Here is a 239-nt window from a genome sequence, read left to right as displayed (position 1 = left end):
TCTCCTTTTTTGTACTATTTATGTGCGCGAACAGAGAGAGAGGCATAGAAGGAAGAGAAAAAGTGAGTAATTTAAGTAATATCTTGAAAATGTTAAAAAATTGTTTCCGCTCGGGATCGAACCGAGGACCTTGCGCGTGTGAAGCGCACGTGATAACCACTACACTACGGAAACGATACTTACATAACACGCCCTTCTGTAAGATGTTCTGAACTGAATACTGATTAATAAATTGGAAC

At 39.3% G+C, this 239-nt stretch overlaps 1 non-coding gene across 1 annotated transcript; it reads right to left on the bottom strand.

The window, feature by feature from the left end:
- Positions 1–101: 101 nt before the first annotated feature.
- Trnav-cac lies at positions 102–174 on the bottom strand. Its single transcript has one exon. It is a non-coding gene; the product is annotated as a tRNA-Val (tRNA).
- Between the last annotated feature and the right edge of the window lie 65 nt (positions 175–239).

This window comes from Penaeus monodon, chromosome 15 (assembly GCF_015228065.2).
Source record: "Penaeus monodon isolate SGIC_2016 chromosome 15, NSTDA_Pmon_1, whole genome shotgun sequence".
NCBI classification, from domain to species: domain Eukaryota; kingdom Metazoa; phylum Arthropoda; class Malacostraca; order Decapoda; family Penaeidae; genus Penaeus; species Penaeus monodon.
The sequence above is the reverse complement of the archived record's forward strand: the minus strand, read 5'-3'. Positions and strand labels throughout refer to the sequence as shown.